General features: G+C 35.2%; 1 long non-coding RNA gene across 1 annotated transcript; it reads right to left on the minus strand.

Moving 5' to 3' along the window:
- Positions 1-5,430: 5,430 nt before the first annotated feature.
- Positions 5,431-7,573, minus strand: LOC116172444. The gene is made up of 2 exons (XR_004145660.1): positions 7,430-7,573; positions 5,431-5,636 (listed from the first exon to the last, which is right to left on the minus strand). It is a non-coding gene; the product is annotated as an uncharacterized LOC116172444 (long non-coding RNA).
- Between the last annotated feature and the right edge of the window lie 2,616 nt (positions 7,574-10,189).

Raw genomic sequence — 10,189 nt, forward strand, 5'->3', positions numbered from 1 at the left:
AACCATAAATTTATAATAGTCTTAAAAGGGATTCATTTATAACAGTAATTATTATTTATCACTTACAATTTATAACATAACACATGCGAAGTTGGAACCGACTCGAAACACAATTCGGTTTGCTTATATAGCAAACAACATTCTTTCGAGAATGGCGCCTCGATGTCTATCGGGATTTCTGGAATATTCGCTACACAACTTAAAAGGTCTACGACAGCGCATTTTGCATACGTAACTTGGCCCTATTACGAAAGAGCACATAAGTTAGTGATTGTACATTAAAGCAATGCAATTTGCAGTTTCCGCGACCAAATTATTGATAAAATGAAGATTTAGAAGGACGGAAAGACGCGTGTAATGGCGCATTTTATTTTTGGAAACATGCGTTAAAAGTACGAACAGATTCAGTACTAAAAAAATTACAGTTTATAGTAAATATGGCTACGTGCAATCGCAAACGGTCACAAAACCACCCACAAGCACCTGTCCAGCTAGCTCAATCAAGTACAAGTACTAACAAAACTTTTAAAAGGAAACAATTAGGTATAATTTTTTTAATGCACGTCCAATTTCGATGTTGACGTAAATTTTATTCATTTGAAAAATTCAGCAACCTTAGCCACCTCCAAAATTCAACAACAGTATCAGTATCTTTAAGATCTTTAAAAATATACTGATCGTCTGAAAATGGAGGAATTTCCAGTATTTTTTAGAGAAAACTCGTATGAAATGTTCTGATATATTGTAGGTGCAGTTATCTTATTCTTTTTATTGGATAAGACCGAGGATAAAACTTACGTGATCGAAATCAAGCCCCGAATATGAATTAAATGAAGTGAATGGTGAAATAGAAAAATTTTATTTAATAGGCTCACTCCTATATAATTTTTTAACGAGAAATACCTACTGCTTTTTGTTTCATCTTGTGAAAAGCGGTTGCCAAAAGACAGGGCTAGCATATATACGGAAGTAATCAGAAGATAAGTACGTTTCGTTATAAGGCCATAGTTGTTCAAAATCAGGAAATTGTACTTTTCATAAAAAAACAGTAAAAGCTTTTGAAAGATTAAACATAAATTGTAAAAGTTCAATGCTTTTCTACTACTATAGATACATATATATGTTTGTTGACTGAAGTGAAAGTTTCAGTTTAATACCTGCTTACCGTTAACGAACACAAAATTCCAATTTACATCCCTAAAAGCCAGAAACTTTAAATGAAACCGCAGGAATTATATGAATATACCAGGACAGAAGACAGAACATGCTTAAATGTCTATCTTTTGCACGCTTCTACAAATAATTTATAGAGTAGGTATTTGAAGCGAAAACGCTATTTTCAGTTCTATGATTCTACGCGACTAAATCATTTGTAGTTAAAATTTACGCAATGTTTGATACAATTGAACGTAGTGTAACAGGGAGAATTATTAGATCTTAGCGTATACTGATTTTGTTACCTAGCACCTGGGTATGATGAGAACAATTTCCACAAACTTTAGTGTTGCATATTATTGATAATGTTCAATTCAATCTGAAAGTTAAGTTTCAGACACGAAGAAAACGGAATCACGACCTCGGAGACCTCGGCAAATAGTTTATTTGCACATTAGATGTATTTTTAGCGACACCATTTGATTGATAAGTTTGGCTGTATCATGGTGTAAAAAATGTAGTAGGTGTACAAACGTTCTTCTCAAAATAATGTGTGATATTATGCATACTATGCCCAGTCTAACTGGAGTCGTCACCTAAAGAGTTGGACAGTAAAAATGAGCGCATTACACTGCGAAACATGAGATGTTCAAGAGGGGGAGATGGTAGTAGCCCAATTTTTTACAGACAACAACACAATTTGGAAACCAAGGTCTATGCTAGGTCAACTTAGACTTGGAACAACTTTAAAACGCCATATTAATCAACTCCGCCGTACAAATATACAAAAAGTAGGTACATTTTCAAATTACACCTCCGAAACAATAATCACAAAATGACTACTAACATTTTGTATCTGATGATGTTCAAAGACCAAATGAACCAACACAACCAGATACTCAACGTCGCCCAGTACCCGAACAACAAGTACCTACAATTACCATCAGCTAGTGAGGATCACGAAGAGTAACGCGAGCACCAGGATTGGTACGATTAAGTTACACACTGATTCTGGAATTATCTACCACAAGTGAACTTTTAAGAGAGGGAAACTGTGGTGCCTTCCATAATATTCAAAAGAATGCAGAATGCATTTGTCAATGTAATAAAAATAAATGTTTTTTCTACGTTGTTAATAGAATATTAAAAAAAACCTTTAATATTCGTAAATTATTCAACAGTGACTGTAAAATAAATACAATGTTGCGGAATGAAATTGGGGTGGACACTTTGGGTATTCAAGATTCGTTAAAAGACGTGCTATATGGGTTGAACTTTCTGGGATTATGGGTCATCAACCTATTTATACCAATTTTTGATTACCTAGTCGTTAGAAGATCAGGAAAAAAACAACTTAATAATGAATGACTGTTCAATATACCTTATGTAGGTAATTGAGCGAAGGGGTAATTGAATACTTAGGTACATTTGATTGTCATCATGTACAGCTTATATGCATGTGTGATCAGTACACACAAAAAAGCTTAGTTTTTGATTCGTCAGCGGTATGGCAAAAATTTACTGTCAATAAAGAATTGTTTAGAAAAAGGTATAAATTTCATTAAAAAGATTCCCGTTATACTTTCAGCTTTTAGAAATAGGTTTTCGTAACGATTTAGTTCAAGCAAAATACAAAACCTCCAGTTTTTCATAAGTCAATATACAAACTAGCCTAGGCATTAAACCTGCCGGTAGTTATAAATCTGCATAAAAATAAAATTCTGAATCATCTACCTATTAAAGAAATTTGCCTTATTATACGTTACGTCTTTAAAAAAAAATACAAAGCAATAGAAACGGGTGCTTTCATCCGCGTTAGTTTTCGAAATCGCACCGCAACAAACCCACCCCGTGTATGGAAGGAAAAATGTGTTGAAATACCCTAAACGGTAAATAGATTTTATGGCGACGATAAAAAGATCTTAATGTACTGTTATCTGCAAATGATGTGACTATTTATAGAAAATACACACCGTTAACCCCTATAGATGTGTATTGCGAAACGAAGAAATTATATGTAAACAGTAACGTATAAAATCTAATCAGGCTATTTACTCTTATTTTCTGCCTACCTACTTTTTAATATGAGAGTAAACAATCAATCAGTTTCGTTTATTATCGAAGTTTATTGGTTTCTATTATTGTGGTTTGTATTTAAAGCGTATTGATTATTTAGGTAAGTGACGTTTGAGTGGAAGCAAAACAAATGTAAAATGCAAATTTACTTGCACCACCTCATTTAAAGAATTATACAATCGTTCTGTACTGCAAAATGGCGAAAATGCAAGTTAATCATATATATACTTCTCTTATATATATGAAGTTAATTAAGCAACGCGGTTCAAATTGATGGATGCAAAGTGCAACATTAGAAATAATTGGTTATGGTCATATTACTAAAGGTTAATCGTTCCTTTAAACTTTAAAGGATCTAATGTGAGTATGGTTACATTTACAGATATATTTAGGGTAAAATGGTACCTCTCAGAAATGGGCTCTATGCAGATGACTATTTTGGTGGGTGTTTTGCGCAATATGAACTTCATTAAGCCTACCGTGTCGACAGCGATAATAGTACCAAGTGTGCAAATAAAGAACGCCTGAAACCAGAGAATCTGCTAAAAACCGAACGAAAAAGTGTAAGTAAATGGATATATACGAAAGGTATTTAGACGAGCGACCCCTGCTTCTGCGATTACGGCGCCACGAAATACTAGCAGATTATTGGATTACAGCGGGCTTTTGGTGGCATCTGACAAATTGTTTGTTTATTACTTATCCACTTACTTATGCCTAATCACCATGACAAGTTACACGATTGAATTTGAAAAGCACGTTCAAGTGGTAAAACTGTTCTATAAAATCAGTGTTCGTTTGTTCATTAGTGCAAACGGTGCGCGCATTGGGTCCATTTTACGGTTCGGAACTTAGGCCTACGCCCATTTAGTTATTCGCTGACTGGGCTCAGAATCGTTTGAAAGAAAAGACAATTTTTTGCCGTGTGGGGGCGACACGGCCCACGGGAGGTTTACCACATGATAATGCATCCTCAAAAAGTCACCGTTCGGTGTGGATTTTGGGCCGGCGGCGTCATTTGTTCGTAATTTTTTGAAAACGACATTGGTGAGGCGGTCACCATCAACGGCGAGCGCTACAGAGCGATGATAACCCATTTTTTTGGGGCCAAAATGAACCATATGTTATACGACATGTGGTGAATTCTTCACAAAAAATGTTCTTAGGGTATTTTGTGTACGGTTGACTTTTAACATAAAAATGCCGCTAATAAAACATGGAACTTCAAGATCGTTGTGCTGACGTGACAATTTATAAACGGTTAAAGAAAAGAAGATTGTAAAGGCAAATGTATATGCTGCATGTAATAATAGCACACTTATAATCTAAGACTATTAATTGAAGCAATGAATTGATATTGGCACCCTCGTTGGTACCAAGACATTTGGTTATTCCCCTAAACCATTCAGCCCAAACACATAGCGTTTGAAAAGTATAGTTGTTTAGGTAGAAATTAATTTCAAAAGTATTGTTTATATAAGAAATGGCCCCTGAGTCCCAGAATAATCTTAAGACTCTAGCAAAAATGCATACGTATAGTACTGTCGTTTTCATTACCTATTAATAGCTATGAGTGATATTATGCTTGTTTTGAAAACATTTTTCATTTACAATTGTTAAAAACTTACTCAATTTCTCTATAGCAATTCGGGGGAGCACGATCATTTCTCAACGCACCTACACCACCAGTTCACGTTTAACTAACAACTGGCATCAATTTTAAATTATGACGTGGTGTCTGCGTGATAATGATAAGAGTCACCTTTTATATCCGTGACCGCCAATTATTACTGCTGTGTACCTGTTATTTATCGCAGGGTGAATCATTTGATAAATCGGCGTGCAGTTTTAATCAAAAAGTCCTGCTATTCCAAATATATCGCAATGGGAATAATTTTGAAAAGCCAAGGTAAATTCGCCGGTTATATTTAACTCTAATGGTTTTAAGCTGATCAGAAACTGTACAATCTGGCACTAAAAAGCGCAATTGACACAAGCTAATCTGCTTTAGACTGATTGATTCTTCGCGATTGAGCAAAGGGTATTTTCGCCTCCAGATCTAGGGGCTATTCTTGAAGGGCCTAACATTAACTCCATAAAAGTTTGTAAATTAAAGGTTTAGTAGTAGGTGTTGACTTTTTTGAAAATAGGTTAAGGTTTTAATAGTTAGTCTAAGAGGGGTAGAACAACAAGCAAGTTTTACCAGAACATGTTGTCTTCGATTCGACGCGTCCTTTAATGCATCCTCTTCACGTTGCTCAATGTGTGCGCCAGTGCCAACGGTTTTGGCCAATACGTAGGACCATCATGTAGAAGGGGGGTTTGTGGTAACTGGGGACACGCGTTGCAGGGAGATCCGAGTGGATCCGGTGTTTCCGTATACACTTAGGTATAGTACTTGTATGCTGTAAATAAATCAATTAATCAATCAAGAGCGACAAGTATTGGGTAAAATTTAATCAGTTAGTCCCTTGACCATCTTTGAAGGATAGCTAAATTATCTATTGATTCAATTTAGGGTATATGACATCGGTGTAATTTCACGTTCTTACAAGTTGCATTACTTTCTGAACTTAACCATTTAAATGTATGCGGTGAGATGATACTGTAACGTAAGTTTCGTTACGTGCTTCTTATAGAATTAATTAACAATAAATTTATAACAGTCTCGAAATTGATTAATTTATAACAGTAAAAAGATATTATTTATTACTCACGAATACACCATTTATAACGGCGCGAACTATGTATACTTCGGCGTTGAAAATGAAACTGAACTGATTCATAATTTGATTTGGTTACATAGAAAAACCCATTCTTTCTCGATAGCTGTCGAACGCTTCCCGACACATCCGAGCCTTTCTAGAATGTTCTCGAACAAACACGTCATACTTCTCGGAAAAACTACGGCACATACACCTTCGTCCCTTATCGCCAACGACTTCTTTCATGGCGCCTCGAAGTCTTTCAAAATTTCTGGAATGGGATGTACCTATATCTTTTAGAGCGCCTGTTTGGTTAGATTATAATGACGCAACCCAACAAACGCATATTGATCCCAAATTTTGTACTCCCTCCCATAAGTGATAAGAGTAATTCTCTCCCAAATGAAAAATTGGCTTTGAGCATATTTGGTATGGCTTGAGTATCTATAATATGACTATAGTAAAAGCAGTGATTAGTAATTTATTGCGTAAGACAGATAATCATGAAAATGTAAATTGGAAATCGCCGTTAATTAACAGTTCCAGTATAAATATTGAAAGTAATCAGAGTTCATCCCCTTTAGTAATAACACATGACGTTATTGGAAATGCACATTAATCACTATGTTTAATTCAAACATTACGCGAAATGACAGCGCGCTTTTTAAAGCAACCTCAGTTCGCTGAAAGCGTAGATACCTACCGCTATTACTTACTTTTAAAATAATTAGGCGATTATTTAAAAAAAGGAAGCCATTTAATTTGAATGTCCAAATGAGAAATTGTCCCCATAGAAGTGACGTACTGCTTCGCATACTGCGAGCTATTACTACTCCAGCAGTATTGTTAAATGTATTACACTCATTCTCCCCAAAGTAAAAAATAAGCGATTCATCTCCGACTTGAATAGTAACCATGGTATCCCGTCGAATGCATTCTCGATATCTGGATTATCAACGCAAAAAAGTTCCACCCCCTAACAGATATTGTGTTGCAATTCGTGCAATGTAGCAAGCAACTAACAAGGATTTACATATGCATAATAAACATATAAGATGTATCGTCTAGGAAGTTCTGAACGTATTTAACTATTGCACATTGTTGAGCCGTAAAATAAGTTAAGTAAATCTAATTAAACTTGGTGGAAAATCGAGCAAGATTTGTTAACAATTTAATTATGTTGCGAAGCGCACTTCGTTACCAACGCAAATTCTTGAGCTTTCGCGTACGACTATAAACAGTTCGGGATCTTTTGAAAAAGTTTTGCGAACGATATTTTGGAAATGCAGTATCAAATGGATTTATACTCTGTGTTCAAATCAAGAAAAATTGAAAGGCACGATGTTAATTTCCAGATTTCGTTTTGCACGATATTTGACATCTTATGAACTAGTTAACAGGCAAAAAGCCAACAAATTATAGCGAAGTACCACAACATGTGATAATAAGTTTCCGTCTTAAGAAGGAAGTTTCTAACATAATTACGTACTTACATTGTACTGCATTCCTGATGTAAATTTCCTGATGGTTAAATTTGGACCAATGCATTGCTCTCAGACCCTTTTGGCAGTCGTTTATGTTGAATAAACGTTTGTCGCTGTAATTTAATTCATGTACAACAATAGAAATGTGTAAATATGTAAAAATGAGATGAAGGAATTTATAATTCATTATGATTATACATTAAATATTTTGATATCGAGCTTTAAATGTTTCAAACAGTTTTTTTTGTAACAAAGCACCTACTTTTCGCCTTGAAGTTACCAGTGTTAGTGATCACTCTGTAGAGGAGCGCCCGGTATATAGAAGGTAATTGATTTAAATTCTAGAGTTGTGTTTTAGTCGCTGTTACCGTAAACAGAAGCTGTAATTAATTCGCGTTTGCAACCGTTCCCGTCAAGATATTTAATTGTTTTTGTTACCTCCGAAAGCTCTTGTCATTTAAAAGACGGGGGCGAATGAATATTTTAGAATTTCAGCTCCGTTAAATAATTCGTTAGATGATTTTGTTTTGGTTTCGTATATTAATTTAAAACGAGCATTAACACTGCAAACCTGCCGACCTGAGAAATTGCAATTAACAATGAACCGACTTTAAAACTTTCATTCTGGCCAATTAAGTAAGTGTAGCTAAATAAATGTGTTGCAGTGAATAGCATCCGATTAAGTCGTGAGGGGTCTCAAAAGTAGCGAGCTTAGTTAATTTGAATTTTAAGACAAGTTGCAGATTTTTAGAACGTCAGCAGGCTGCACAATTAAAAAATAAGTTTTAATTTTTGGATATAGATACCACATACTGTTTTTGTAAACTTTTACGTTAATAAATCTGATCTTAATGTAAAAATCGGACTAATGAATTTACCCCCAAGAGATGGAGAATTTCGCGCAAAGTTGTATTATTACTTTTATTTTTTTTATCCCTAAAATATGCATGCTGTCGTGTATTTTTTTATCTAAAACGGGAATGTTTCAGTAAAAATAAAGGCAATTAGGTACCGATTAGAAGAACTGATATGTATTTTTACAATATTTCAATTGACATAGAGAGTCCTAAAGACTTGCACCATTGTTGTGCGCAGTGCTTCACATCTCCAATTCTTCTCACTTAGAACTTATTGCAAAAAAACATTACTTCCTACTTTAAATTGTATTTATACCATCAGATTATCAGAAGAATATACGTTCAAAAGTTACAGAGTGTTTAGAAGGGGGGCACTAGGTACTGGTAACTATTTTTGGGTGGTTAAGATAGGGGAAGTCCTAGACCAGTAGGCATAAAGGTGGTAAGCCAAATTTAAAGAACCATTCTTTGATAAATTTAATATATTTCGGTTGACGTTCTGATGAAGGTTGCAACGTCAACCGAAATATATTAAATTTATCAAAGAATGGTTCTTTAAATTTGGCTTACCACCTTTATGCTTACTGCCCTGGACCAGGACTTTCCCCATCTTAACCACCCAATAATAGAAGGGAGGCTACAGAGTGCAAAGCGAACACAATACAATCAAGAATGAATCGCCAAATTTTATCCAAGCGACTTCTTCCGATTATATTTACCCAATAATAATATACAGTGGGTGTACGATTTTGCGAGGACTTCTAACGCTTCCAGCTGAATACAAATCATAGCTAACGATTTAGACAGTTGAATGAATCCGTCACGCGAAAATTTTCAGAGGCAATTAAGCATGCAGGCACCGAAAGAAGCGCGAAAGCCGAATGTAATAAAATTTGCATAAAACTGGAAATCGGAATTAACGCCCGATCGCATAATCAACGCCTTTACTCTTAATCAACCGTGTTAAAGCCATCACCTATGGTTATCAAACAGACGAACGACGCGCATGTCATGGCGGTATAAAGACGCTCTTCAAGCGCCACGGCGCTCACAACCTGCTCGCTTCCAATAAATACCAAACGCTAACCATCACAGTCTTCTCGAGCGTCTTTTCGTTCGCGAAACTCGCAACTTTCAAAGTTTTCAGTGCGCGCCACCAGTTTTGAATACATATATAAGCGATTTTCTCCGTCGAGCTTTTCGAAATTTACAGCAAAGGTAAGTGTCGCTTCCTCTATCATATATACCGAGGAACGGAAAAACGAAAATAATTAATTAAATCTCTTGTTACCTAAAAAAAATCCAGAGACACGTAAACGTGAAATTCCAATAACGCAATTATATAATTAGTCTGATGTCGGCAAACAAATTACCTTTTAAACGTGCTTGGTTGATTGAGTTTACCGTTCCTTTTGACGATGAAACCAAGCGCTTTCTGATTGACATACTTCCCAAAAAAAACTGAATTGACAAAGACATGACACAAACCCACTCTTGAAACTAGAATGATCTAATTTTGCTACCTTGGGACGGATTGTAATCATTCCCAAAACAGAAAAAATCTAAATATGTAAATAATTCCCGGAAAGGTTTCGGGGATAATCCTGCATGCAGTCAACTTTGCATACCAAGAGCATATAGCAGGTATACATTTTTTACCGAAAAGGCATTCTGAAAGCCAAAGCTGTGCAAATGTGATGTTATAAAAATAGAAATCTTGCCATTGATTTTCTATAATTTGATTATTTGTATTTTCGTGATTGAAACCGAATTTTCTTTTATTTATAAAATTAATGGGTGACGTAGGTACTTAACTGTGTAATTCAAACATAGCACCACTATGTTTTGATAAATGCTAGATCTACAAATCTTGCATACCTATAGAAACAACCTAAATTTGAAAAAGAAACAT

The sequence above is a fragment of the Photinus pyralis genome, unplaced genomic scaffold, assembly GCF_008802855.1.
Source record: "Photinus pyralis isolate 1611_PpyrPB1 unplaced genomic scaffold, Ppyr1.3 Ppyr1.4_LG5, whole genome shotgun sequence".
Taxonomy (NCBI): domain Eukaryota; kingdom Metazoa; phylum Arthropoda; class Insecta; order Coleoptera; family Lampyridae; genus Photinus; species Photinus pyralis.